Raw genomic sequence first — 27,989 nt, forward strand, 5'->3', positions numbered from 1 at the left:
TTTCAATTTTTTTAGGTTTTGGGTGGATTTTGCAATTTTTTGGGGGTGGTCACGAATTAAAGTCCTTTTCGCTCTAGGACGCATATTTAAGGAGATATGGGCAAAAGAAGTTTTTCATATAAAAATTTCAATTTTTTTAGGTTTTGGGTGGATTTTTCAATTTTTTGGGGGTGGTCACGAATTAAAGTCCTTTTCGCTCTAGGACGCTTAGTTTAGGAGATATGGGCAAAAGAAGTTTTTCATATAAAAATTTCAATTTTTTTAGGTTTTGGGTGGATTTTGCAATTTTTTGGGGGTGGTCACGAATTAAAGTCCTTTTCGCTCTAGGACGCATATTTAAGGAGATATGGGCAAAAGAAGTTTTTCATATAAAAATTTAAATTTTTGTTAGGTTTTGGGTGGATTTTTCAATTTTTTGGGGGTGGTCACGAATTAAAGTCCTTTTCGCTCTAGGACGCATATTTAAGGAGATATGGGCAAAAGAAGTTTTTCATATAAAAATTTCAATTTTTTTAGGTTTTGGGTGGATTTTTCAATTTTTTGGGGGTGGTCACGAATTAAAGTCCTTTTCGCTCTAGGACGCTTAGTTTAGGAGATATGGGCAAAAGAAGTTTTTCATATAAAAATTTCAATTTTTTTAGGTTTTGGGTGGATTTTTCAATTTTTTGGGGGTGGTCACGAATTAAAGTCCTTTTCGCTCTAGGACGCTTAGTTTAGGAGATATGGGCAAAAGAAGTTTTTCATATAAAAATTTAAATTTTTTTAGGTTTTGGGTGGATTTTTCAATTTTTTGGGTGTGGTCACGAATTAAAGTCCTTTTCGCTCTAGGACGCTTAGTTTAGGAGATATGGACAAAAGAAGTTTTTCATATAAAAATTTCAATTTTTTTAGGTTTTGGGTGGATTTTTCAATTTTTTGGGGGTGGTCACGAATTAAAGTCCTTTTCGCTCTAGGACGCATATTTAAGGAGATATGGGCAAAAGAAGTTTTTCATATAAAAATTTCAATTTTTTTAGGTTTTGGGTGGATTTTTCAATTTTTTGGGGGTGGTCACGAATTAAAGTCCTTTTCGCTCTAGGACGCTTAGTTTAGGAGATATGGGCAAAAGAAGTTTTTCATATAAAAATTTAAATTTTTTTAGGTTTTGGGTGGATTTTTCAATTTTTTGGGTGTGGTCACGAATTAAAGTCCTTTTCGCTCTAGGACGCTTAGTTTAGGAGATATGGGCAAAAGAAGTTTTTCATATAAAAATTTCAATTTTTTTAGGTTTTGGGTGGATTTTTCAATTTTTTGGGGGTGGTCACGAATTAAAGTCCTTTTCGCTCTAGGACGCATATTTAAGGAGATATGGGCAAAAGAAGTTTTTCATATAAAAATTTAAATTTTTTTAGGTTTTGGGTGGATTTTTCAATTTTTTGGGGGTGGTCACGAATTAAAGTCCTTTTCGCTCTAGGACGCTTAGTTTAGGAGATATGGGCAAAAGAAGTTTTTCATATAAAAATTTCAATTTTTTTAGGTTTTGGGTGGATTTTTCAATTTTTTGGGGGTGGTCACGAATTAAAGTCCTTTTCGCTCTAGGACGCTTAGTTTAGGAGATATGGGCAAAAGAAGTTTTTCATATAAAAATTTCAATTTTTTTAGGTTTTGGGTGGATTTTTCAATTTTTTGGGTGTGGTCACGAATTAAAGTCCTTTTCGCTCTAGGACGCTTAGTTTAGGAGATATGGGCAAAAGAAGTTTTTCATATAAAAATTTCAATTTTTTTAGGTTTTGGGTGGATTTTTCAATCTTTTGGGGGTGGTCACGAATTAAAGTCCTTTTCGCTCTAGGACGCATATTTAAGGAGATATGGGCAAAATAAGTTTTTCATATAAAAATTTCAATTTTTTTAGGTTTTGGGTGGATTTTTCAATTTTTTGGGGGTGGTCACGAATTAAAGTCCTTTTCGCTCTAGGACGCTTAGTTTAGGAGATATGGGCAAAAGAAGTTTTTCATATAAAAATTTCAATTTTTTTAGGTTTTGGGTGGATTTTTCAATTTTTTGGGTGTGGTCACGAATTAAAGTCCTTTTCGCTCTAGGACGCTTAGTTTAGGAGATATGGGCAAAAGAAGTTTTTCATATAAAAATTTCAATTTTTTTAGGTTTTGGGTGGATTTTTCAATTTTTTGGGGGTGGTCACGAATTAAAGTCCTTTTCGCTCTAGGACGCATATTTAAGGAGATATGGGCAAAAGAAGTTTTTCATATAAAAATTTCAATTTTTTTAGGTTTTGGGTGGATTTTTCAATTTTTTGGGGGTGGTCACGAATTAAAGTCCTTTTCGCTCTAGGACGCTTAGTTTAGGAGATATGGGCAAAAGAAGTTTTTCATATAAAAATTTCAATTTTTTTAGGTTTTGGGTGGATTTTGCAATTTTTTGGGGGTGGTCACGAATTAAAGTCCTTTTCGCTCTAGGACGCATATTTAAGGAGATATGGGCAAAAGAAGTTTTTCATATAAAAATTTCAATTTTTTTTAGGTTTTGGGTGGATTTTTCAATTTTTTTGGGGGTGGTCACGAATTAAAGTCCTTTTCGCTCTAGGACGCATATTTAAGGAGATATGGGCAAAAGAAGTTTTTCATATAAAAATTTCATTTTTTTTAGGTTTTGGGTGGATTTTTCAATTTTTTGGGGGTGGTCACGAATTAAAGTCCTTTTCGCTCTAGGACGCTTAGTTTAGGAGATATGGGCAAAAGAAGTTTTTCATATAAAAATTTCAATTTTTTTAGGTTTTGGGTGGATTTTTCAATTTTTTGGGGGTGGTCACGAATTAAAGTCCTTTTCGCTCTAGGACGCATATTTAAGGAGATATGGGCAAAAGAAGTTTTTCATATAAAAATTTCAATTTTTTTAGGTTTTGGGTGGATTTTTCAATTTTTTGGGGGTGGTCACGAATTAAAGTCCTTTTCGCTCTAGGACGCTTAGTTTAGGAGATATGGGCAAAAGAAGTTTTTCATATAAAAATTTCAATTTTTTTAGGTTTTGGGTGGATTTTGCAATTTTTTGGGGGTGGTCACGAATTAAAGTCATTTTCGCTCTAGGACGCATATTTAAGGAGATATGGGCAAAAGAAGTTTTTCATATAAAAATTTCAATTTTTTTTAGGTTTTGGGTGGATTTTTCAATTTTTTTGGGGTGGTCACGAATTAAAGTCCTTTTCGCTCTAGGACGCATATTTAAGGAGATATGGGCAAAAGAAGTTTTTCATATAAAAATTTCATTTTTTTTAGGTTTTGGGTGGATTTTTCAATTTTTTGGGGGTGGTCACGAATTAAAGTCCTTTTCGCTCTAGGACGCTTAGTTTAGGAGATATGGGCAAAAGAAGTTTTTCATATAAAAATTTCAATTTTTTTAGGTTTTGGGTGGATTTTTCAATTTTTTGGGGGTGGTCACGAATTAAAGTCCTTTTCGCTCTAGGACGCATATTTAAGGAGATATGGGCAATAGAAGTTTTTCATATAAAAATTTCAATTTTTTTAGGTTTTGGGTGGATTTTTCAATTTTTTGGGGGTGGTCACGAATTAAAGTCCTTTTCGCTCTAGGACGCATATTTAAGGAGATATGGGCAAAAGAAGTTTTTCATATAAAAATTTCAATTTTTTTAGGTTTTGGGTGGATTTTTCAATTTTTGGGGGTGGTCACGAATTAAAGTCCTTTTCGCTCTAGGACGCATATTTAAGGAGATATGGGCAAAAGAAGTTTTTCATATAAAAATTTCAATTTTTTTAGGTTTTGGGTGGATTTTTCAATTTTTTGGGGGTGGTCACGAATTAAAGTCCTTTTCGCTCTAGGACGCATATTTAAGGAGATATGGGCAAAAGAAGTTTTTCATATAAAAATTTCAATTTTTTTAGGTTTTGGGTGGATTTTTCAATTTTTTGGGGGTGGTCACGAATTAAAGTCCTTTTCGCTCTAGGACGCATATTTAAGGAGATGTGGGCAAAAGAAGTTTTTCATATAAAAATTTCAATTTTTTTAGGTTTTGGGTGGATTTTTCAATTTTTTGGGGGTGGTCACGAATTAAAGTCCTTTTCGCTCTAAGACGCTTAGTTTAGGAGATATGGGCAAAAGAAGTTTTTCATATAAAAATTTCAATTTTTTTAGGTTTTGGGTGGATTTTTCAATTATTTGGGGGTGGTCACGAATTAAAGTCCTTTTCGCTCTAGGACGCATATTTAAGGAGATATGGGCAAAAGAAGTTTTTCATATAAAAATTTCAATTTTTTTAGGTTTTGGGTGGATTTTTCAATTTTTTGGGGGTGGTCACGAATTAAAGTCCTTTTCGCTCTAGGACGCATATTTAAGGAGATATGGGCAAAAGAAGTTTTTCATATAAAAATTTCAATTTTTTTAGGTTTTGGGTGGATTTTTCAATTTTTTGGGGGTGGTCACGAATTAAAGTCCTTTTCGCTCTAGGACGCTTAGTTTAGGAGATATGGGCAAAAGAAGTTTTTCATATAAAAATTTAAATTTTTTTTGGTTTTGGGTGGATTTTTCAATTTTTTGGGGGTGGTCACGAATTAAAGTCCTTTTCGCTCTAGGACGCTTAGTTTAGGAGATATGGGCAAAAGAAGTTTTTCATATAAAAATTTCAATTTTTTTAGGTTTTGGGTGGATTTTTCAATTTTTTGGGGGTGGTCACGAATTAAAGTCCTTTTCGCTCTAGGACGCTTAGTTTAGGAGATATGGGCAAAAGAAGTTTTTCATATAAAAATTTCAATTTTTTTAGGTTTTGGGTGGATTTTTCAATTTTTTGGGGGTGGTCACGAATTAAAGTCCTTTTCGCTCTAGGACGCTTAGTTTAGGAGATATGGGCAAAAGAAGTTTTTCATATAAAAATTTCAATTTTTTTAGGTTTTGGGTGGATTTTTCATTTTTTTGGGGGTGGTCACGAATTAAAGTCCTTTTCGCTCTAGGACGCATATTTAAGAAGATATGGGCAAAAGAAGTTTTTCATATAAAAATTTCAATTTTTTTAGGTTTTGGGTGGATTTTTCAATTTTTTGGGGGTGGTCACGAATTAAAGTCCTTTTCGCTCTAGGACGCTTAGTTTAGGAGATATGGGCAAAAGAAGTTTTTCATATAAAAATTTCAATTTTTTTAGGTTTTGGGTGGATTTTTCAATTTTTTGGGGGTGGTCACGAATTAAAGTCCTTTTCGCTCTAGGACGCTTAGTTTAGGAGATATGGGCAAAAGAAGTTTTTCATATAAAAATTTCAATTTTTTTAGGTTTTGGGTGGATTTTTCATTTTTTTGGGGGTGGTCACGAATTAAAGTCCTTTTCGCTCTAGGACGCATATTTAAGAAGATATGGGCAAAAGAAGTTTTTCATATAAAAATTTCAATTTTTTTAGGTTTTGGGTGGATTTTTCAATTTTTTGGGGGTGGTCACGAATTAAAGTCCTTTTCGCTCTAGGACGCTTAGTTTAGGAGATATGGGCAAAAGAAGTTTTTCATATAAAAATTTCAATTTTTTTAGGTTTTGGGTGGATTTTTCATTTTTTTGGGGGTGGTCACGAATTAAAGTCCTTTTCGCTCTAGGACGCATATTTAAGGAGATATGGGCAAAAGAAGTTTTTCATATAAAAATTTCAATTTTTTTAGGTTTTGGGTGGATTTTTCAATTTTTTGGGGGTGGTCACGAATTAAAGTCCTTTTCGCTCTAGGACGCATATTTAAGGAGATATGGGCAAAAGAAGTTTTTCATATAAAAATTTCAATTTTTTTAGGTTTTGGGTGGATTTTTCAATTTTTTGGGGGTGGTCACGAATTAAAGTCCTTTTCGCTCTAGGACGCATATTTAAGGAGATATGGGCAAAAGAAGTTTTTCATATAAAAATTTCAATTTTTTTAAGTTTTCGGTGGATTTTTCAATTTTTTGGGGGTGGTCACGAATTAAAGTCCTTTTCGCTCTAGGACGCATATTTAAGGAGATATGGGCAAAAGAAGTTTTTCATATAAAAATTTCAATTTTTTTAGGTTTTGGGTGGATTTTTCAATTTTTTGGGGGTGGTCACGAATTAAAGTCCTTTTCGCTCTAGGACGCATATTTAAGGAGATATGGGCAAAAGAAGTTTTTCATTTCAAAAATTTCAATTTTTTTAGGTTTTGGGTGGATTTTTCAATTTTTTGGGGGTGGTCACGAATTAAAGTCCTTTTCGCTCTAGGACGCATAATTAAGGAGATATGGGCAAAATAAGTTTTTCATATAAAAATTTCAATTTTTTTAGGTTTTGGGTGGATTTTGCAATTTTTTGGGGGTGGTCACGAATTAAAGTCCTTTTCGCTCTAGGACGCATATTTAAGGAGATATGGGCAAAAGAAGTTTTTCATATAAAAATTTCAATTTTTTTAGGTTTTGGGTGGATTTTTCAATTTTTTGGGGGTGGTCACGAATTAAAGTCCTTTTCGCTCTAGGACGCTTAGTTTAGGAGATATGGGCAAAAGAAGTTTTTCATATAAACATTTCAATTTTTTTAGGTTTTGGGTGGATTTTGCAATTTTTTGGGGGTGGTCACGAATTAAAGTCCTTTTCGCTCTAGGACGCATATTTAAGGAGATATGGGCAAAAGAAGTTTTTCATATAAAAATTTAAATTTTTGTTAGGTTTTGGGTGGATTTTTCAATTTTTTGGGGGTGGTCACGAATTAAAGTCCTTTTCGCTCTAGGACGCATATTTAAGGAGATATGGGCAAAAGAAGTTTTTCATATAAAAATTTCAATTTTTTTAGGTTTTGGGTGGATTTTTCAATTTTTTGGGGGTGGTCACGAATTAAAGTCCTTTTCGCTCTAGGACGCTTAGTTTAGGAGATATGGGCAAAAGAAGTTTTTCATATAAAAATTTCAATTTTTTTAGGTTTTGGGTGGATTTTTCAATTTTTAAGGAGATATGGGCAAAAGAAGTTTTTCATATAAAAATTTCAATTTTTTTAAGTTTTCGGTGGATTTTTCAATTTTTTGGGGGTGGTCACGAATTAAAGTCCTTTTCGCTCTAGGACGCATATTTAAGGAGATATGGGCAAAAGAAGTTTTTCATATAAAAATTTCAATTTTTTTAGGTTTTGGGTGGATTTTTCAATTTTTTGGGGGTGGTCACGAATTAAAGTCCTTTTCGCTCTAGGACGCATATTTAAGGAGATATGGGCAAAAGAAGTTTTTCATTTCAAAAATTTCAATTTTTTTAGGTTTTGGGTGGATTTTTCAATTTTTTGGGGGTGGTCACGAATTAAAGTCCTTTTCGCTCTAGGACGCATAATTAAGGAGATATGGGCAAAATAAGTTTTTCATATAAAAATTTCAATTTTTTTAGGTTTTGGGTGGATTTTGCAATTTTTTGGGGGTGGTCACGAATTAAAGTCCTTTTCGCTCTAGGACGCATATTTAAGGAGATATGGGCAAAAGAAGTTTTTCATATAAAAATTTCAATTTTTTTAGGTTTTGGGTGGATTTTTCAATTTTTTGGGGGTGGTCACGAATTAAAGTCCTTTTCGCTCTAGGACGCTTAGTTTAGGAGATATGGGCAAAAGAAGTTTTTCATATAAACATTTCAATTTTTTTAGGTTTTGGGTGGATTTTGCAATTTTTTGGGGGTGGTCACGAATTAAAGTCCTTTTCGCTCTAGGACGCATATTTAAGGAGATATGGGCAAAAGAAGTTTTTCATATAAAAATTTAAATTTTTGTTAGGTTTTGGGTGGATTTTTCAATTTTTTGGGGGTGGTCACGAATTAAAGTCCTTTTCGCTCTAGGACGCATATTTAAGGAGATATGGGCAAAAGAAGTTTTTCATATAAAAATTTCAATTTTTTTAGGTTTTGGGTGGATTTTTCAATTTTTTGGGGGTGGTCACGAATTAAAGTCCTTTTCGCTCTAGGACGCTTAGTTTAGGAGATATGGGCAAAAGAAGTTTTTCATATAAAAATTTCAATTTTTTTAGGTTTTGGGTGGATTTTTCAATTTTTTGGGGGTGGTCACGAATTAAAGTCCTTTTCGCTCTAGGACGCTTAGTTTAGGAGATATGGGCAAAAGAAGTTTTTCATATAAAAATTTCAATTTTTTTAGGTTTTGGGTGGATTTTTCAATTTTTTGGGTGTGGTCACGAATTAAAGTCCTTTTCGCTCTAGGACGCTTAGTTTAGGAGATATGGGCAAAAGAAGTTTTTCATATAAAAATTTCAATTTTTTTAGGTTTTGGGTGGATTTTTCAATTTTTTGGGGGTGGTCACGAATTAAAGTCCTTTTCGCTCTAGGACGCATATTTAAGGAGATATGGGCAAAAGAAGTTTTTCATATAAAAATTTCAATTTTTTTAGGTTTTGGGTGGATTTTTCAATTTTTTGGGGGTGGTCACGAATTAAAGTCCTTTTCGCTCTAGGACGCTTAGTTTAGGAGATATGGGCAAAAGAAGTTTTTCATATAAAAATTTCAATTTTTTTAGGTTTTGGGTGGATTTTTCAATTTTTTGGGTGTGGTCACGAATTAAAGTCCTTTTCGCTCTAGGACGCTTAGTTTAGGAGATATGGGCAAAAGAAGTTTTTCATATAAAAATTTCAATTTTTTTAGGTTTTGGGTGGATTTTTCAATTTTTTGGGGGTGGTCACGAATTAAAGTCCTTTTCGCTCTAGGACGCATATTTAAGGAGATATGGGCAAAAGAAGTTTTTCATATAAAAATTTCAATTTTTTTTAGGTTTTGGGTGGATTTTTCAATTTTTTGGGGGTGGTCACGAATTAAAGTCCTTTTCGCTCTAGGACGCATATTTAAGGAGATGTGGGCAAAAGAAGTTTTTCATATAAAAATTTCAATTTTTTTAGGTTTTGGGTGGATTTTTCAATTTTTTGGGGGTGGTCACGAATTAAAGTCCTTTTCGCTCTAAGACGCTTAGTTTAGGAGATATGGGCAAAAGAAGTTTTTCATATAAAAATTTCAATTTTTTTAGGTTTTGGGTGGATTTTTCAATTTTTTGGGGGTGGTCACGAATTAAAGTCCTTTTCGCTCTAGGACGCATATTTAAGGAGATATGGGCAAAAGAAGTTTTTCATATAAAAATTTCAATTTTTTTAGGTTTTGGGTGGATTTTTAAATTTTTTGGGGGTGGTCACGAATTAAAGTCCTTTTCGCTCTAGGACGCATATTTAAGGAGATATGGGCAAAAGAAGTTTTTCATATAAAAATTTCAATTTTTTTAGGTTTTGGGTGGATTTTTCAATTTTTTTGGGGTGGTCACGAATTAAAGTCCTTTTCGCTCTAGGACGCATATTTAAGGAGATATGGGCAAAAGAAGTTTTTCATATAAAAATTTCAATTTTTTTAGGTTTTGGGTGGATTTTTCAATTTTTTGGGGGTGGTCACGAATTAAAGTCCTTTTCGCTCTAGGACGCTTAGTTTAGGAGATATGGGCAAAAGAAGTTTTTCATATAAAAATTTAAATTTTTTTTAGTTTTTGGGTGGATTTTGCAATTTTTTGGGGGTGGTCACGAATTAAAGTCCTTTTCGCTCTAGGACGCATATTTAAGGAGATATGGGCAAAAGAAGTTTTTCATATAAAAATTTCAATTTTTTTAGGTTTTGGGTGGATTTTTCAATTTTTTGGGGGTGGTCACGAATTAAAGTCCTTTTCGCTCTAGGACGCATATTTAAGGAGATATGGGCAAAAGAAGTTTTTCATATAAAAATTTCAATTTTTTTAGGTTTTGGGTGGATTTTTCAATTCTTTGGGGGTGGTCACGAATTAAAGTCCTTTTCGCTCTAGGACGCATATTTAAGGAGATATGGGCAAAAGAAGTTTTTCATATAAAAATTTCAATTTTTTTAAGTTTTGGGTGGATTTTTCAATTTTTTGGGGGTGGTCACGAATTAAAGTCCTTTTCGCTCTAGGACGCTTAGTTTAGGAGATATGGGCAAAAGAAGTTTTTCATATAAAAATTTCAATTTTTTTAGGTTTTGGGTGGATTTTGCAAATTTTTGGGGGTGGTCACGAATTAAAGTCCTTTTCGCTCTAGGACGCATATTTAAGGAGATATGGGCAAAAGAAGTTTTTCATATAAAAATTTAAATTTTTGTTAGGTTTTGGGTGGATTTTTCAATTTTTTGGGGGTGGTCACGAATTAAAGTCCTTTTCGCTCTAGGACGCATATTTAAGGAGATATGGGCAAAAGAAGTTTTTCATATAAAAATTTCCATTTTTTTAGGTTTTGGGTGGATATTTCAATTTTTTGGGGGTGGTCACGAATTAAAGTCCTTTTCGCTCTAGGACGCTTAGTTTAGGAGATATGGGCAAAAGAAGTTTTTCATATAAAAATTTCAATTTTTTTAGGTTTTGGGTGGATTTTTCAATTATTTGGGGGTGGTCACGAATTAAAGTCCTTTTCGCTCTAGGACGCTTAGTTTAGGAGATATGGGCAAAAGAAGTTTTTCATATAAAAATTTCAATTTTTTTAGGTTTTGGGTGGATTTTTCATTTTTTTGGGGGTGGTCACGAATTAAAGTCCTTTTCGCTCTAGGACGCATATTTAAGAAGATATGGGCAAAAGAAGTTTTTCATATAAAAATTTCAATTTTTTTAGGTTTTGGGTGGATTTTTCAATTTTTTGGGGGTGGTCACGAATTAAAGTCCTTTTCGCTCTAGGACGCTTAGTTTAGGAGATATGGGCAAAAGAAGTTTTTCATATAAAAATTTCAATTTTTTTAGGTTTTGGGTGGATTTTTCATTTTTTTGGGGGTGGTCACGAATTAAAGTCCTTTTCGCTCTAGGACGCATATTTAAGGAGATATGGGCAAAAGAAGTTTTTCATATAAAAATTTCAATTTTTTTAGGTTTTGGGTGGATTTTTCAATTTTTTGGGGGTGGTCACGAATTAAAGTCCTTTTCGCTCTAGGACGCTTAGTTTAGGAGATATGGGCAAAAGAAGTTTTTCATATAAAAATTTCAATTTTTTTAGGTTTTGGGTGGATTTTTCAATTTTTTGGGTGTGGTCACGAATTAAAGTCCTTTTCGCTCTAGGACGCTTAGTTTAGGAGATATGGGCAAAAGAAGTTTTTCATATAAAAATTTCAATTTTTTTAGGTTTTGGGTGGATTTTTCAATTTTTTGGGGGTGGTCACGAATTAAAGTCCTTTTCGCTCTAGGACGCATATTTAAGGAGATATGGGCAAAAGAAGTTTTTCATATAAAAATTTCAATTTTTTTTAGGTTTTGGGTGGATTTTTCAATTTTTTGGGGGTGGTCACGAATTAAAGTCCTTTTCGCTCTAGGACGCATATTTAAGGAGATGTGGGCAAAAGAAGTTTTTCATATAAAAATTTAAATTTTTTTAGGTTTTGGGTGGATTTTTCAATTTTTTGGGGGTGGTCACGAATTAAAGTCCTTTTCGCTCTAAGACGCTTAGTTTAGGAGATATGGGCAAAAGAAGTTTTTCATATAAAAATTTCAATTTTTTTAGGTTTTGGGTGGATTTTTCAATTTTTTGGGGGTGGTCACGAATTAAAGTCCTTTTCGCTCTAGGACGCATATTTAAGGAGATATGGGCAAAAGAAGTTTTTCATATAAAAATTTCAATTTTTTTAGGTTTTGGGTGGATTTTTAAATTTTTTGGGGGTGGTCACGAATTAAAGTCCTTTTCGCTCTAGGACGCATATTTAAGGAGATATGGGCAAAAGAAGTTTTTCATATAAAAATTTCAATTTTTTTAGGTTTTGGGTGGATTTTTCAATTTTTTTGGGGTGGTCACGAATTAAAGTCCTTTTCGCTCTAGGACGCATATTTAAGGAGATATGGGCAAAAGAAGTTTTTCATATAAAAATTTCAATTTTTTTAGGTTTTGGGTGGATTTTTCAATTTTTTGGGGGTGGTCACGAATTAAAGTCCTTTTCGCTCTAGGACGCTTAGTTTAGGAGATATGGGCAAAAGAAGTTTTTCATATAAAAATTTAAATTTTTTTTAGTTTTTGGGTGGATTTTGCAATTTTTTGGGGGTGGTCACGAATTAAAGTCCTTTTCGCTCTAGGACGCATATTTAAGGAGATATGGGCAAAAGAAGTTTTTCATATAAAAATTTCAATTTTTTTAGGTTTTGGGTGGATTTTTCAATTTTTTGGGGGTGGTCACGAATTAAAGTCCTTTTCGCTCTAGGACGCATATTTAAGGAGATATGGGCAAAAGAAGTTTTTCATATAAAAATTTCAATTTTTTTAGGTTTTGGGTGGATTTTTCAATTTTTTGGGGGTGGTCACGAATTAAAGTCCTTTTCGCTCTAGGACGCATATTTAAGGAGATATGGGCAAAAGAAGTTTTTCATATAAAAATTTCAATTTTTTTAAGTTTTGGGTGGATTTTTCAATTTTTTGGGGGTGGTCACGAATTAAAGTCCTTTTCGCTCTAGGACGCTTAGTTTAGGAGATATGGGCAAAAGAAGTTTTTCATATAAAAATTTCAATTTTTTTAGGTTTTGGGTGGATTTTGCAATTTTTTGGGGGTGGTCACGAATTAAAGTCCTTTTCGCTCTAGGACGCATATTTAAGGAGATATGGGCAAAAGAAGTTTTTCATATAAAAATTTAAATTTTTGTTAGGTTTTGGGTGGATTTTTCAATTTTTTGGGGGTGGTCACGAATTAAAGTCCTTTTCGCTCTAGGACGCATATTTAAGGAGATATGGGCAAAAGAAGTTTTTCATATAAAAATTTCAATTTTTTTAGGTTTTGGGTGGATTTTTCAATTTTTTGGGGGTGGTCACGAATTAAAGTCCTTTTCGCTCTAGGACGCTTAGTTTAGGAGATATGGGCAAAAGAAGTTTTTCATATAAAAATTTCAATTTTTTTAGGTTTTGGGTGGATTTTTCAATTTTTTGGGGGTGGTCACGAATTAAAGTCCTTTTCGCTCTAGGACGCTTAGTTTTGGGTGGATTTTTCAATTTTTTGGGGGTGGTCACGAATTAAAGTCCTTTTCGCTCTAGGACGCATATTTAAGGAGATATGGGCAAAAGAAGTTTTTCATATAAAAATTTCAATTTTTTTTAGGTTTTGGGTGGATTTTTCAATTTTTTGGGGGTGGTCACGAATTAAAGTCCTTTTCGCTCTAGGACGCATATTTAAGGAGATGTGGGCAAAAGAAGTTTTTCATATAAAAATTTCAATTTTTTTTAGGTTTTGGGTGGATTTTGCAATTTTTTGGGGGTGGTCACGAATTAAAGTCCTTTTCGCTCTAGGACGCATATTTAAGGAGATGTGGGCAAAAGAAGTTTTTCATATAAAAATTTCAATTTTTTTAGGTTTTGGGTGGATTTTTCAATTTTTTGGGGGTGGTCACGAATTAAAGTCCTTTTCGCTCTAAGACGCTTAGTTTAGGAGATATGGGCAAAAGAAGTTTTTCATATAAAAATTTCAATTTTTTTAGGTTTTGGGTGGATTTTTCAATTTTTTGGGGGTGGTCACGAATTAAAGTCCTTTTCGCTCTAGGACGCATATTTAAGGAGATATGGGCAAAAGAAGTTTTTCATATAAAAATTTCAATTTTTTTAGGTTTTGGGTGGATTTTTAAATTTTTTGGGGGTGGTCACGAATTAAAGTCCTTTTCGCTCTAGGACGCATATTTAAGGAGATATGGGCAAAAGAAGTTTTTCATATAAAAATTTCAATTTTTTTAGGTTTTGGGTGGATTTTTCAATTTTTTTGGGGTGGTCACGAATTAAAGTCCTTTTCGCTCTAGGACGCATATTTAAGGAGATATGGGCAAAAGAAGTTTTTCATATAAAAATTTCAATTTTTTTAGGTTTTGGGTGGATTTTTCAATTTTTTGGGGGTGGTCACGAATTAAAGTCCTTTTCGCTCTAGGACGCTTAGTTTAGGAGATATGGGCAAAAGAAGTTTTTCATATAAAAATTTAAATTTTTTTTAGTTTTTGGGTGGATTTTGCAATTTTTTGGGGGTGGTCACGAATTAAAGTCCTTTTCGCTCTAGGACGCATATTTAAGGAGATATGGGCAAAAGAAGTTTTTCATATAAAAATTTCAATTTTTTTAGGTTTTGGGTGGATTTTTCAATTTTTTGGGGGTGGTCACGAATTAAAGTCCTTTTCGCTCTAGGACGCATATTTAAGGAGATATGGGCAAAAGAAGTTTTTCATATAAAAATTTCAATTTTTTTAGGTTTTGGGTGGATTTTTCAATTTTTTGGGGGTGGTCACGAATTAAAGTCCTTTTCGCTCTAGGACGCATATTTAAGGAGATATGGGCAAAAGAAGTTTTTCATATAAAAATTTCAATTTTTTTAAGTTTTGGGTGGATTTTTCAATTTTTTGGGGGTGGTCACGAATTAAAGTCCTTTTCGCTCTAGGACGCTTAGTTTAGGAGATATGGGCAAAAGAAGTTTTTCATATAAAAATTTCAATTTTTTTAGGTTTTGGGTGGATTTTGCAATTTTTTGGGGGTGGTCACGAATTAAAGTCCTTTTCGCTCTAGGACGCATATTTAAGGAGATATGGGCAAAAGAAGTTTTTCATATAAAAATTTAAATTTTTGTTAGGTTTTGGGTGGATTTTTCAATTTTTTGGGGGTGGTCACGAATTAGAGTCCTTTTCGCTCTAGGACGCATATTTAAGGAGATATGGGCAAAAGAAGTTTTTCATATAAAAATTTCAATTTTTTTAGGTTTTGGGTGGATTTTTCAATTTTTTGGGGGTGGTCACGAATTAAAGTCCTTTTCGCTCTAGGACGCTTAGTTTAGGAGATATGGGCAAAAGAAGTTTTTCATATAAAAATTTCAATTTTTTTAGGTTTTGGGTGGATTTTTCAATTTTTTGGGGGTGGTCACGAATTAAAGTCCTTTTCGCTCTAGGACGCTTAGTTTTGGGTGGATTTTTCAATTTTTTGGGGGTGGTCACGAATTAAAGTCCTTTTCGCTCTAGGACGCATATTTAAGGAGATATGGGCAAAAGAAGTTTTTCATATAAAAATTTCAATTTTTTTTAGGTTTTGGGTGGATTTTTCAATTTTTTGGGGGTGGTCACGAATTAAAGTCCTTTTCGCTCTAGGACGCATATTTAAGGAGATGTGGGCAAAAGAAGTTTTTCATATAAAAATTTCAATTTTTTTAGGTTTTGGGTGGATTTTTCAATTTTTTGGGGGTGGTCACGAATTAAAGTCCTTTTCGCTCTAAGACGCTTAGTTTAGGAGATATGGGCAAAAGAAGTTTTTCATATAAAAATTTCAATTTTTTTAGGTTTTGGGTGGATTTTTAAATTTTTTGGGGGTGGTCACGAATTAAAGTCCTTTTCGCTCTAGGACGCATATTTAAGGAGATATGGGCAAAAGAAGTTTTTCATATAAAAATTTCAATTTTTTTAGGTTTTGGGTGGATTTTTCAATTTTTTTGGGGTGGTCACGAATTAAAGTCCTTTTCGCTCTAGGACGCATATTTAAGGAGATATGGGCAAAAGAAGTTTTTCATATAAAAATTTCAATTTTTTTAGGTTTTGGGTGGATTTTTCAATTTTTTGGGGGTGGTCACGAATTAAAGTCCTTTTCGCTCTAGGACGCTTAGTTTAGGAGATATGGGCAAAAGAAGTTTTTCATATAAAAATTTAAATTTTTTTTAGTTTTTGGGTGGATTTTGCAATTTTTTGGGGGTGGTCACGAATTAAAGTCCTTTTCGCTCTAGGACGCATATTTAAGGAGATATGGGCAAAAGAAGTTTTTCATATAAAAATTTCAATTTTTTTAGGTTTTGGGTGGATTTTTCAATTTTTTGGGGGTGGTCACGAATTAAAGTCCTTTTCGCTCTAGGACGCATATTTAAGGAGATATGGGCAAAAGAAGTTTTTCATATAAAAATTTCAATTTTTTTAGGTTTTGGGTGGATTTTTCAATTTTTTGGGGGTGGTCACGAATTAAAGTCCTTTTCGCTCTAGGACGCATATTTAAGGAGATATGGGCAAAAGAAGTTTTTCATATAAAAATTTCAATTTTTTTAAGTTTTGGGTGGATTTTTCAATTTTTTGGGGGTGGTCACGAATTAAAGTCCTTTTCGCTCTAGGACGCATATTTAAGGAGATATGGGCAAAAGAAGTTTTTCATATAAAAATTTCAATTTTTTTAGGTTTTGGGTGGATTTTTCAATTTTTTGGGGGTGGTCACGAATTAAAGTCCTTTTCGCTCTAGGACGCATATTTAAGGAGATATGGGCAAAAGAAGTTTTTCATATAAAAATTTCAATTTTTTTAGGTTTTGGGTGGATTTTTCAATTTTTTGGGGGTGGTCACGAATTAAAGTCCTTTTCGCTCTAGGACGCATAATTAAGGAGATATGGGCAAAATAAGTTTTTCATATAAAAATTTCAATTTTTTTAGGTTTTGGGTGGATTTTGCAATTTTTTGGGGGTGGTCACGAATTAAAGTCCTTTTCGCTCTAGGACGCATATTTAAGGAGATATGGGCAAAAGAAGTTTTTCATATAAAAATTTCAATTTTTTTAGGTTTTGGGTGGAATTTGCAATTTTTTGGGGGTGGTCACGAATTAAAGTCCTTTTCGCTCTAGGACGCTTAGTTTAGGAGATATGGGCAAAAGAAGTTTTTCATATAAAAATTTCAATTTTTTTAGGTTTTGGGTGGATTTTTCAATTTTTTGGGGGTGGTCACGAATTAAAGTCCTTTTCGCTCTAGGACGCTTAGTTTAGGAGATATGGGCAAAAGAAGTTTTTCATATAAAAATTTCAATTTTTTTAGGTTTTGGGTGGATTTTTCAATTTTTTGGGTGTGGTCACGAATTAAAGTCCTTTTCGCTCTAGGACGCTTAGTTTAGGAGATATGGGCAAAAGAAGTTTTTCATATAAAAATTTCAATTTTTTTAGGTTTTGGGTGGATTTTTCAATTTTTTGGGGGTGGTCACGAATTAAAGTCCTTTTCGCTCTAGGACGCATATTTAAGGAGATATGGGCAAAAGAAGTTTTTCATATAAAAATTTCAATTTTTTTAGGTTTTGGGTGGATTTTTCAATTTTTTGGGGGTGGTCACGAATTAAAGTCCTTTTCGCTCTAGGACGCTTAGTTTAGGAGATATGGGCAAAAGAAGTTTTTCATATAAAAATTTCAAGTTTTTTAGGTTTTGGGTGGATTTTTCAATTTTTTGGGGGTGGTCACGAATTAAAGTCCTTTTCGCTCTAGGACGCTTAGTTTAGGAGATATGGGCAAAAGAAGTTTTTCATATAAAAATTTCAATTTTTTTAGGTTTTGGGTGGATTTTTCAATTTTTTGGGTGTGGTCACGAATTAAAGTCCTTTTCGCTCTAGGACGCTTAGTTTAGGAGATATGGGCAAAAGAAGTTTTTCATATAAAAATTTCAATTTTTTTAGGTTTTGGGTGGATTTTTCAATTTTTTGGGGGTGGTCACGAATTAAAGTCCTTTTCGCTCTAGGACGCATATTTAAGGAGATATGGGCAAAAGAAGTTTTTCATATAAAAATTTCAATTTTTTTAGGTTTTGGGTGGATTTTTCAATTTTTTGGGGGTGGTCACGAATTAAAGTCCTTTTCGCTCTAGGACGCTTAGTTTAGGAGATATGGGCAAAAGAAGTTTTTCATATAAAAATTTCAATTTTTTTAGGTTTTGGGTGGATTTTTCAATTTTTTGGGTGTGGTCACGAATTAAAGTCCTTTTCGCTCTAGGACGCTTAGTTTAGGAGATATGGGCAAAAGAAGTTTTTCATATAAAAATTTCAATTTTTTTAGGTTTTGGATGGATTTTTAAATTTTTTGGGGGTGGTCACGAATTAAAGTCCTTTTCGCTCTAGGACGCATATTTAAGGAGATATGGGCAAAAGAAGTTTTTCATATAAAAATTTCAATTTTTTTTAGGTTTTGGGTGGATTTTTCAATTTTTTGGGGGTGGTCACGAATTAAAGTCCTTTTCGCTCTAGGACGCATATTTAAGGAGATGTGGGCAAAAGAAGTTTTTCATATAAAAATTTCAATTTTTTTAGGTTTTGGGTGGATTTTTCAATTTTTTGGGGGTGGTCACGAATTAAAGTCCTTTTCGCTCTAGGACGCTTAGTTTAGGAGATATGGGCAAAAGAAGTTTTTCATATAAAAATTTCAATTTTTTTAGGTTTTGGGTGGATTTTTCAATTTTTTGGGGGTGGTCACGAATTAAAGTCCTTTTCGCTCTAGGACGCATATTTAAGGAGATATGGGCAAAAGAAGTTTTTCATATAAAAATTTCAATTTTTTTAGGTTTTGGGTGGATTTTTAAATTTTTTGGGGGTGGTCACGAATTAAAGTCCTTTTCGCTCTAGGACGCATATTTAAGGAGATATGGGCAAAAGAAGTTTTTCATATAAAAATTTCAATTTTTTTAGGTTTTGGGTGGATTTTTCAATTTTTTTGGGGTGGTCACGAATTAAAGTCCTTTTCGCTCTAGGACGCATATTTAAGGAGATATGGGCAAAAGAAGTTTTTCATATAAAAATTTCAATTTTTTTAGGTTTTGGGTGGATTTTTCAATTTTTTGGGGGTGGTCACGAATTAAAGTACTTTTCGCTCTAGGACGCTTAGTTTAGGAGATATGGGCAAAAGAAGTTTTTCATATAAAAATTTCAATTTTTTTTAGTTTTTGGGTGGATTTTGCAATTTTTGGGGGTGGTCACGAATTAAAGTCCTTTTCGCTCTAGGACGCATATTTAAGGAGATATGGGCAAAAGAAGTTTTTCATATAAAAATTTCAATTTTTTTAGGTTTTGGGTGGATTTTTCAATTTTTTGGGGGTGGTCACGAATTAAAGTCCTTTTCGCTCTAGGACGCATATTTAAGGAGATATGGGCAAAATAAGTTTTTCATATAAAAATTTCAATTTTTTTTAGGTTTTGGGTGGATTTTTCAATTTTTTGGGGGTGGTCACGAATTAAAGTCCTTTTCGCTCTAGGACGCATATTTAAGGAGATATGGGCAAAAGAAGTTTTTCATATAAAAATTTCAATTTTTTTAAGTTTTGGGTGGATTTTTCAATTTTTTGGGGGTGGTCACGAATTAAAGTCCTTTTCGCTCTAGGACGCATATTTAAGGAGATATGGGCAAAAGAAGTTTTTCATATAAAAATTTCAATTTTTTTAGGTTTTGGGTGGATTTTTCAATTTTTTTGGGGTGGTCACGAATTAAAGTCCTTTTCGCTCTAGGACGCATATTTAAGGAGATATGGGCAAAAGAAGTTTTTCATATAAAAATTTCAATTTTTTTAGGTTTTGGGTGGATTTTTCAATTTTTTGGGGGTGGTCACGATTTAAAGTCCTTTTCGCTCTAGGACGCTTAGTTTAGGAGATATGGGCAAAAGAAGTTTTTCATATAAAAATTTCAATTTTTTTAGGTTTTGGGTGGATTTTTCATTTTTTTGGGGGTGGTCACGAATTAAAGTCCTTTTCGCTCTAGGACGCATATTTAAGGAGATATGGGCAAAAGAAGTTTTTCATATAAAAATTTCAATTTTTTTAGGTTTTGGGTGGATTTTTCAATTTTTTGGGGGTGGTCACGAATTAAAGTCCTTTTCGCTCTAGGACGCATATTTAAGGAGATATGGGCAAAAGAAGTTTTTCATATAAAAATTTCAATTTTTTTAGGTTTTGGGTGGATTTTTCAATTTTTTGGGGGTGGTCACGAATTAAAGTCCTTTTCGCTCTAGGACGCATAATTAAGGAGATATGGGCAAAATAAGTTTTTCATATAAAAATTTCAATTTTTTTAGGTTTTGGGTGGATTTTGCAATTTTTTGGGGGTGGTCACGAATTAAAGTCCTTTTCGCTCTAGGACGCTTAGTTTAGGAGATATGGGCAAAAGAAGTTTTTCATATAAAAATTTCAATTTTTTTAGGTTTTGGGTGGATTTTGCAATTTTTTGGGGGTGGTCACGAATTAAAGTCCTTTTCGCTCTAGGACGCATATTTAAGGAGATATGGGCAAAAGAAGTTTTTCATATAAAAATTTAAATTTTTGTTAGGTTTTGGGTGGATTTTTCAATTTTTTGGGGGTGGTCACGAATTAAAGTCCTTTTCGCTCTAGGACGCATATTTAAGGAGATATGGGCAAAAGAAGTTTTTCATATAAAAATGTCAATTTTTTTAGGTTTTGGGTGGATTTTTCAATTTTTTGGGGGTGGTCACGAATTAAAGTCCTTTTCGCTCTAGGACGCTTAGTTTAGGAGATATGGGCAAAAGAAGTTTTTCATATAAAAATTTCAATTTTTTTAGGTTTTGGGTGGATTTTTCAATTTTTTGGGGGTGGTCACGAATTAAAGTCCTTTTCGCTCTAGGACGCTTAGTTTAGGAGATATGGGTAAAAGAAGTTTTTCATATAAAAATTTCAATTTTTTTAGGTTTTGGGTGGATTTTTCAATTTTTTGGGGGTGGTCACGAATTAAAGTCCTTTTCGCTCTAGGACGCATATTTAAGGAGATATGGGCAAAAGAAGTTTTTCATATAAAAATTTCAATTTTTTTAGGTTTTGGGTGGATTTTTCAATTTTTTGGGGGTGGTCACGAATTAAAGTCCTTTTCGCTCTAGGACGCATATTTAAGGAGATATGGGCAAAAGAAGTTTTTCATATAAAAATTTCAATTTTTTTAGGTTTTGGGTGGATTTTTCAATTTTTTGGGGGTGGTCACGAATTAAAGTCCTTTTCGCTCTAGGACGCATATTTAAGGAGATATGGGCAAAAGAAGTTTTTCATATAAAAATTTCAATTTTTTAAGTTTTGGGTTGATTTTTCAATTTTTTGGGGGTGGTCACGAATTAAAGTCCTTTTCGCTCTAGGACGCATATTTAAGGAGATATGGGCAAAAGAAGTTTTTCATATAAAAATTTCAATTTTTTTAGGTTTTGGGTGGATTTTTCAATTTTTTGGGGGTGGTCACGATTTAAAGTCCTTTTCGCTCTAGGACGCTTAGTTTAGGAGATATGGGCAAAAGAAGTTTTTCATATAAAAATTTCAATTTTTTTAGGTTTTGGGTGGATTTTTAATTTTTTCGGGGGTGGTCACGAATTAAAGTCCTTTTCGCTCTAGGACGCATATTTAAGGAGATATGGGCAAAAGAAGTTTTTCATATAAAAATTTCAATTTTTTTAGGTTTTGGGTGGATTTTTCATTTTTTTGGGGGTGGTCACGAATTAAAGTCCTTTTCGCTCTAGGACGCATATTTAAGGAGATATGGGCAAAAGAAGTTTTTCATATAAAAAATTCAATTTTTTTTAGGTTTTGGGTGGATTTTTCAATTTTTTGGGGGTGGTCACGAATTAAAGTCCTTTTCGCTCTAGGACGCATATTTAAGGAGATATGGGCAAAAGAAGTTTTTCATATAAAAATTTCAATTTTTTTAGGTTTTGGGTGGATTTTTCAATTTTTTGGGGGTGGTCACGAATTAAAGTCCTTTTCGCTCTAGGACGCATATTTAAGGAGATATGGGCAAAAGAAGTTTTTCATATAAAAATTTCAATTTTTTTAGGTTTTGGGTGGATTTTTCAATTTTTTGGGGGTGGTCACGAATTAAAGTCCTTTTCGCTCTAGGACGCTTAGTTTAGGAGATATGGGCAAAAGAAGTTTTTCATATAAAAATTTCAATTTTTTTTAGGTGTTGGGTGGTTTTTTCAATTTTTTGGGGGTGGTCACGAATTAAAGTCCTTTTCGCTCTAGGACGCATATTTAAGGAGATATGGGCAAAAGAAGTTTTTCATATAAAAATTTCAATTTTTTAGGTTTTGGGTGGATTTTTCAATTTTTTGGGGGTGGTCACGAATTAAAGTCCTTTTCGCTATAGGACGCATATTTAAGGAGATATGGGCAAAAGAAGTTTTTCATATAAAAATTTCAATTTTTTTAGGTTTTGGGTGGATTTTTCAATTTTTTGGGGGTGGTCACGAATTAAAGTCCTTTTCGCTCTAGGACGCTTAGTTTAGGAGATATGGGCAAAAGAAGTTTTTCATATAAAAATTTCAATTTTTTTAGGTTTTGGGTGGATTTTTCATTTTTTTGGGGGTGGTCACGAATTAAAGTCCTTTTCGCTCTAGGACGCATATTTAAGGAGATATGGGCAAAAGAAGTTTTTCATATAAAAATTTAAATTTTTTTAGGTTTTGGGTGGATTTTTCAATTTTTTGGGGGTGGTCACGAATTAAAGTCCTTTTCGCTCTAGGACGCATATTTAAGCCGATATGGGCAAAAGAAGTTTTTCATATAAAAATTTCAATTTTTTTAGGTTTTGGGTGGATTTTTCAATTTTTTGGGGGTGGTCACGAATTAAAGTCCTTTTCGCTCTAGGACGCATATTTAAGGAGATATGGGCAAAAGAAGTTTTTCATATAAAAAATTTCAATTTTTTTAAGTTTTGGGTGGATTTTTCAATTTTTTGGGGGTGGTCACGAATTAAAGTCCTTTTCGCTCTAGGACGCATATTTAAGGAGATATGGGCAAAAGAAGTTTTTCATATAAAAATTTCAATTTTTTTAGGTTTTGGGTGGATTTTTCAATTTTTTGGGGGTGGTCACGAATTAAAGTCCTTTTCGCTCTAGGACGCATATTTAAGGAGATATGGGCAAAAGAAGTTTTTCATATAAAAATTTCAATTTTTTTAGGTTTTGGGTGGATTTTTCAATTTTTTGGGGGTGGTCACGAATTAAAGTCCTTGGACGCTTAGTTTAGGAGATATGGGCAAAAGAAGTTTTTCATATAAAAATTTCAATTTTTTTAGGTTTTGGGTGGATTTTGCAATTTTTTGGGGGTGGTCACGAATTAAAGTCCTTTTCGCTCTAGGACGCATATTTAAGGAGATATGGGCAAAAGAAGTTTTTCATATAAAAATTTCAATTTTTTTAGGTTTTGGGTGGATTTTTCAATTTTTTGGGGGTGGTCACGAATTAAAGTCCTTTTCGCTCTAGGACGCATATTTAAGGAGATATGGGCAAAAGAAGTTTTTCATATAAAAATTTCAATTTTTTTAGGTTTTGGGTGGATTTAGCAATTTTTTGGGGGTGGTCACGAATTAAAGTCCTTTTCGCTCTAGGACGCATATTTAAGGAGATATGGGCAAAAGAAGTTTTTCATATAAAAATTTTAAGTTTTTTAGGTTTTGGGTGGATTTTTCAATTTTTTGGGGGTGGTCACGAATTAAAGTCCTTTTCGCTCTAGGACGCATATTTAAGGAGATATGGGCAAAAGAAGTTTTTCATATAAAAATTGCAATTTTGTTGTTTTTTTATTTCAGCTTAAAACCATACATTGACTAAACTACAAGAGTAGCTTAACCAACAGAGGAAAAGAATGTTTGTCAAATTTATTTGGGCAAAGCCCTATAGACTGCAAGATGGTTGGATGGACGCACGTTTCGGAATTACCACATTCCTCATCAGCATCCTCTACTTGCAGCAAAACTATCAACCAATTATCAGAATAAATTCAGGCAATTTATTAAACCCAACAAAAACCATACTTGAACCCTCCGAAAAAAGGTTTTACATTGATAGCCGGCTTATGCCGAAATAAATTTTAGGTTTTGGGTGGATTTTTCAATTTTTTGGGGGTGCTCACGAATTAAAGTCCTTTTCGCTCTAGGACGCTTAGTTTAGGAGATATGGGCAAAAGAAGTTTTTCATATAAAAATTTCAATTTTTTTAGGTTTTGGGTGGATTTTTCAATTTTTTGGGGGTGGTCACGAATTAAAGTCCTTTTCGCTCTAGGACGCTTAGTTTAGGAGATATGGGCAAAAGAAGTTTTTTATATAAAAATTTCAATTTTTTTAGGGTTTGGGTGGATTTTGCAATTTTTTGGGGGTGGTCACGAATTAAAGTCCTTTTCGCTCTAGGACGCATATTTAAGGAGATATGGGCAAAAGAAGTTTTTCATATAAAAATTTCAATTTTTTTAGGTTTTGGGTGGATTTTTCAATTTTTTGGGGGTGGTCACGAATTAAAGTCCTTTTCGCTCTAGGACGCATATTTAAGGAGATATGGGCAAAAGAAGTTTTTCATATAAAAATTTCAATTTTTTTTAGGTTTTGGGTGGATTTTTCAATTTTTTGGGGGTGGTCACGAATTAAAGTCCTTTTCGCTCTAGGACGCATATTTAAGGAGATGTGGGCAAAAGAAGTTTTTCATATAAAAATTTCAATTTTTTTAGGTTTTGGGTGGATTTTTCAATTTTTTGGGGGTGGTCACGAATTAAAGTCCTTTTCGCTCTAAGACGCTTAGTTTAGGAGATATGGGCAAAAGAAGTTTTTCATATAAAAATTTCAATTTTTTTAGGTTTTGGGTGGATTTTTCAATTTTTTGGGGGTGGTCACGAGTTAAAGTCCTTTTCGCTCTAGGACGCATATTTAAGGAGATATGGGCAAAAGAAGTTTTTCATATAAAAATTTCAATTTTTTTAGGTTTTGGGTGGATTTTTCAATTTTTTGGGGGTGGTCACGAATTAAAGTCCTTTTCGCTCTAGGACGCATATTTAAGGAGATATGGGCAAAAGAAGTTTTTCATATAAAAATTTCAATTTTTTTAGGTTTTGGGTGGATTTTTCAATTTTTTGGGGGTGGTCACGAATTAAAGTCCTTTTCGCTCTAGGACGCATATTTAAGGAGATATGGGTAAAAGAAGTTTTTCATATAAAAATTTCAATTTTTTTAGGTTTTGGGTGGATTTTTCAATTTTTTGGGGGTGGCCACGAATTAAAGTCCTTTTCGCTCTAGGACGCTTAGTTTAGGAGATATGGGCAAAAGAAGTTTTTCATATAAAAATTTCAATTTTTTTAGGTTTTGGGTGGATTTTTCATTTTTTTGGGGGTTGTCACGAATTAAAGTCCTTTTCGCTCTAGGACGCATATTTAAGGAGATATGGGCAAAAGAAGTTTTTCATATAAAAATTTCAATTTTTTTAGGTTTTGGGTGGATTTTTCAATTTTTTGGGGGTGGTCACGAATTAAAGTCCTTTTCGCTCTAGGACGCATATTTAAGGAGATATGGGCAAAAGAAGTTTTTCATATAAAAATTTAAATTTTTTTAGGTTTTGGGTGGATTTTTCAATTTTTTGGGGGTGGTCACGAATTAAAGTCCTTTTCGCTCTAGGACGCATATTTAAGGAGATATGGGCAAAAGAAGTTTTTCATATAAAAATTTCAATTTTTTTAGGTTTTGGGTGGATTTTTCAATTTTTTGGGGGTGGTCACGAATTAAAGTCCTTTTCGCTCTAGGACGCATATTTAAGGAGATATGGGCAAAAGAAGTTTTTCATATAAAAATTTCAATTTTTTTAGGTTTTGGGTGAATTTTTCAATTTTTTGGGGGTGGTCACGAATTAAAGTCCTTTTCGCTCTAGGACGCATATTTAAGGAGATATGGGCAAAAGAAGTTTTTCATATAAAAATTTCAATTTTTTTAGGTTTTGGGTGGATTTTTCAATTTTTTGGGGGTGGTCACGAATCAAAGTCCTTTTCGCTCTAGGACGCTTAGTTTAGGAGATATGGGCAAAAGAAGTTTTTCATATAAAAATTTAATTTTTTTTTAGTTTTTGGGTGGATTTTGCAATTTTTTGGGGGTGGTCACGAATTAAAGTCCTTTTCGCTCTAGGACGCATATTTAAGGAGATATGGGCAAAAGAAGTTTTTCATATAAAAATTTCAATTTTTTTAGGTTTTGGGTGGATTTTTCAATTTTTTGGGGGTGGTCACGAATTAAAGTCCTTTTCGCTCTAGGACGCTTAGTTTAGGAGATATGGGCAAAAGAAGTTTTTCATATAAAAATTTCAATTTTTTTAAGTTTTGGGTGGATTTTGCAATTTTTTGGAGGTGGTCACGAATTAAAGTCCTTTTCGCTCTAGGACGCATATTTAAGGAGATATGGGCAAAAGAAGTTTTTCATATAAAAATTTCAATTTTTTTAGGGTGGATTTTTCAATTTTTTGGGGGTGGTCACGAATTAAAGTCCTTTTCACTCTAGGACGCATATTTAAGGAGATATGGGCAAAAGAAGGTTTTCATATAAAAATATCAATTTTTTTAGGTTTTGGGTGGATTTTTAAATTTTTTGGGGGTGGTCACGAATTAAAGTCCTTTTCGCTCTAGGACGCTTAGTTTAGGAGATATGGGCAAAAGAAGTTTTTCATATAAAAATTTCAATTTTTTTAGGTTTTGGGTGGATTTTTAAATTTTTTGGGGGTGGTCACGAATTAAATTCCTTTTCGCTCTAGGACGCATATTTAAGGAGATATGGGCAAAAGAAGTTTTTCATATAAAAATTTCAATTTTTTTAGGTTTTGGGTGGATTTTTCAATTTTTTGGGGGTGGTCACAAATTAAAGTCCTTTTCGCTCTAGGACGCATATTTAAGGAGATATGGGCAAAAGAAGTTTTTCATATAAAAATTTAAATTTTTTTAGGTTTTGGGTGGATTTTTCAATTTTTTGGGGGTGGTCACGAATTAAATTCCTTTTCGCTCTAGGACGCATATTTAAGGAGATTTGGGCAAAAGAAGTTTTTCATATAAAAATTTCAATTTTTTTAGGTTTTGGGTGGATTTTTCAATTTTTTGGGGGTGGTCACGAATTAAAGTCGTTTTCGCTCTAGGAGGCACATTTAAGGAGATATGGGCAAAAGAAGTTTTTCATATAAAAATTTCAATTTTTTTAGGTTTTGGGTGGATTTTTCAATTTTTTGGGGGTGGTCACGAATTAAAGTCCTTTTCGCTCTAGGACGCTTAGTTTAGGAGATATGGGCAAAAGAAGTTTTTCATATAAAAATTTCAATTTTTTTAGGTTTTGGGTGGATTTTTCAATTTTTTGGGGGTGGTCACGAATTAAAGTCCTTTTCGCTCTAGGACGCATATTTAAGGAGATATGGGCAAAAGAAGTTTTTCATATAAAAATTTCAATTTTTTTAGGTTTTGGGTGGATTTTGCAATTTTTTGGGGGTGGTCACGAATTAAAGTCCTTTTCGCTCTAGGACGCATATTTAAGGAGATATGGGCAAAAGAAGTTTTTCATATAAAAATTTCATTTTTTTTTAGGTTTTGGGTGGATTTTTCAATTTTTTGGGGGTGGTCACGAATTAAAGTCCTTTTCGCTCTAGGACGCATATTTAAGGAGATATGGGCAAAAGAAGTTTTTCATATAAAAATTTCAATTTTTTTAGGTTTTGGGTGGATTTTTCAATTTTTTGGGGGTGGTCACGAATTAAAGTCCTTTTCGCTCTAGGACGCTTAGTTTAGGAGATATGGGCAAAAGAAGTTTTTCATATAAAAATTTCAATTTTTTTAGGTTTTGGGTGGATTTTTCAATTTTTTGGGGGTGGTCACGAATTAAAGTCCTTTTCGCTCTAGGACGCATATTTAAGGAGATATGGGCAAAAGACGTTTTTCATATAAAAATTTCAATTTTTTTAGGTTTTGGGTGGATTTTTCAATTTTTTGGGGGTGGTCACGAATTAAAGTCCTTTTCGCTCTAGAACGCATATTTAAGGAGATATGGGCAAAAGTAGTTTTTCATATAAAAATTTCAATTTTTTTAGGTTTTGGGTGGATTTTTCAATTTTTTGGGGGTGGTCACGAATTAAAGTCCTTTTCGCTCTAGGACGCATATTTAAGGAGATATGGGCAAAACAAGTTTTTCATATAAAAATTTCAATTTTTTTAGGTTTTGGGTGGATTTTTCAATTTTTTGGGGGTGGTCACGAATTAAAGTCCTTTTCGCTCTAGGACGCATATTTAAGGAGATATGGGCAAAAGAAGTTTTTCATATAAAAATTTCAATTTTTTTAGGTTTTGGGTGGATTTTTCAATTTTTTGGGGGTGGTCACGAATTAAAGTCCTTTTCGCTCTAGGACGCATATTTAAGGAGATGTGGGCAAAAGAAGTTTTTCATATAAAAATTTCAATTTTTTTAGGTTTTGGGTGGATTTTTCAATTTTTTGGGGGTGGTCACGAATTAAAGTCCTTTTCGCTCTAAGACGCTTAGTT

The sequence above is a fragment of the Haematobia irritans genome, chromosome 4, assembly GCF_050003625.1.
Source record: "Haematobia irritans isolate KBUSLIRL chromosome 4, ASM5000362v1, whole genome shotgun sequence".
NCBI classification, from domain to species: domain Eukaryota; kingdom Metazoa; phylum Arthropoda; class Insecta; order Diptera; family Muscidae; genus Haematobia; species Haematobia irritans.